At 32.8% G+C, this 2,687-nt stretch overlaps 1 long non-coding RNA gene across 1 annotated transcript; it reads right to left on the bottom strand.

The window, feature by feature from the left end:
- On the bottom strand, nucleotides 1-2,159 carry LOC107628574. Its single transcript, XR_002358074.1, has 4 exons — nucleotides 1,640-2,159; nucleotides 376-950; nucleotides 92-274; nucleotides 1-15 (listed from the first exon to the last, which is right to left on the bottom strand). It is a non-coding gene; the product is annotated as an uncharacterized LOC107628574 (long non-coding RNA).

Below are 2,687 nucleotides of genomic sequence, written 5' to 3' on the forward strand. Positions count from 1 at the left end.
AATAATCTTAAGCACCTGCTCAGAACAACATACTTTAGTTAAGATATACCGAATACAGTGATGGAAAAACTCATTAAACTTGTGCACTCACTCAAATCTAACTGAACAAGTTTTGAACAAGTTTTCTTAGGTTTCCAGTTGATGGATGTATGTGCTTAAGCTTTCTACATCTTCTAAGGAATAGCATCTCAAGATTTGGAGCCTGGCTAAGGTTTGGAATCTTCACAAGATTTTTGGAGTCAGAGAGATTCAATTCCTTCAAATTGTGCAGACACTGTTGCACAATTAGAAAAAACAAACACCATCAATTACACTTTGACTTATTTGTTTGATAACTTCAAAATAATTGAAGTTTGTTTTATTTATTAGTAGTACTATTGTGCCATCCCATAGTTGCTTGATGTTGCTCCTTTGCACGACTAATTTCAAAAGCTTGAATAGCTTACAACATGATGAAAAATACGTAAATGGATAATCTTCCCACTCAAGATATAGCAATTCGCTAGAAATACTATTAAAACTTCCAGAAAAACTATCACTTTTTATTGAGAAATTCAACTAGTCTCATTCTTGATAATGTAATGAGAAAGATATCAAATATCTGGAGTTTCTTTTTGTATATTATATGGATGATCCGATCCGCAAGGACCATGATTGGAAATTTTTTGATCGTCTTTCTCCGAGGAAGAGGCGAAACATCCAAATCCACCAATTCTCAGTAAGGTAGATAACCGAACTCAATAGAATTTGATCAATCCTTTTTTCTGTCATTAAGGTAGAGAACTGAACCAAGAATATCAGCAAAAGAACGTTCTCCGGTGCTTCCAGACATGTTGAGCTCCACATATTCTTGTACAGTCAAAGGGGGATCGATTCCATAAAAGATGTAATGTCATATTTCTTTCTTCATATGATTCAATCAATTGCACGGCCTTAACATCATCAATGACCTTAATACAAGAAAGCCACAAAAATATTAGATTACTTCAATTACCTATTAACTCTATAAAATTGAAAATTTTAAAACTGCATACTGTATTTTCAAACATAATACATTGAAAAACCTCTTTGCACCATATCCTACTCCACTTCCATGGTTCATTTGGATTACTTTACGGAATTATTCTCATGCCTAACTCTTGCAACAGGTCATGCATTCTAACATAGCATTTATCAATTGTTATTAATGATTTATCGATGAGTACACTTATTCCAATCTTTGGATGAAGACCACGGTAGTACAACATGCCTTGCACAAGCGAATTCTTTTTGTGGTTAAAGAAACAAGCAATATCCAAAAATATTTCCTTTTCGAGGGTTCCAATCCATCAAAACTAAGTTGAAGTACATCTGCGATTTCCTTCTTTGGATTATTATGTTAATATTATGTCAAAAACGGAATCAAACATTATTGAAACTGAATCAATCAAATAACTTTTTTCATTTATTTACTCTAACTTAATTTCAATACAAAGCACACAATAAAAAAAAGTAGTACCTTCAAATCCCTAACTCTACATAGCAACAATTAACCCCAATTAATAGAAGATATAGACAAATTTTGAATCAAAATAACTTGAATCAAAATTCTAAACAGAGAATGAAAACAAGAAAGAAAGATCAATGTGGAAGAACGAACCAGTGACAGGGGAGAGACTGCGATAGCTCAGCACGGGGGAGGAAGATGTAAGGGTTTCACGCACGATCGAGGAGATGGAAAACTTTGACATCGGTGAGAGAAGGATGGAGGGCAGCCAGCGACTTCACAACCACACAGAGGCGCAGGATGGATCAGAGATTAGGAATTTCACGCGTGGATGAGGGAGTATGGATTTCAAGCACTATGCAGGAGAGTCGAAAACTCAACGCCGAAGAGAGGAGGATGGATCAGCGACGCACGGTGGAGCAGCAGTGCCAGGGTTTCGTGCGCTACCAATCTCACTTTGCAGGTTTCTGCAATATTGGAATAAATTATTGGTTAAAAGATAAAAAAAAGGCAAAATAAAAATTGAATTATAATAAAGTCCGAATTAGCGGGATTTCTTGATGCAGTCGCCGTCGATGGTGTGGCACATGAAGGGTTGATTTTTCTGGAGACATGTTTTGCGGCGATAAGCTGAGCGGCTGGCAATTTTTGGCCGCTATGCTCAACGTCTCTTGTAGTGTTTAATCCATTTTATATTTTTTGTGTTAACTAATGTCAACTTTATCCATTTTTCAAGAAAAAATAAATTATTTTTTACAAAAATACCCTTTAGCAAAAATTTATTTTTTGTCATTAAATTTTGCTTACCAAAATACCCTTTAATAAATTATTTTTTATTGATTAATATTAAAAGATATTTTGGTAAGCAAAATTTAATGACAAAAAATAAAATTTTTGTTAAAGAGTATTTTGTAAAAAATAATTTATTTTTTCTTGAAAAATAGATAAAGTTAACATTAGTTAACATAAAAAATTTAAAATAAATTAAAGATGAGGTTTTTTAAAAATGATAAAGAATGGAAATGTGCATTTTACAAATAGAAATGAGATGAGTGTTATTTTAGCATCTCTGAAAGGAGGAGAGCGGCGAAATTTTCTCAATATTTTAGTGTCTAACAAATCTTTATTATTTAAAATATTCAAAAATTATTTTGTCAGACAATTAATATACATTTTGGATAAATAAATTTCTAACAATTTT

This window comes from Arachis ipaensis, chromosome B02, assembly GCF_000816755.2.
Source record: "Arachis ipaensis cultivar K30076 chromosome B02, Araip1.1, whole genome shotgun sequence".
In the NCBI taxonomy this organism is placed as follows: domain Eukaryota; kingdom Viridiplantae; phylum Streptophyta; class Magnoliopsida; order Fabales; family Fabaceae; genus Arachis; species Arachis ipaensis.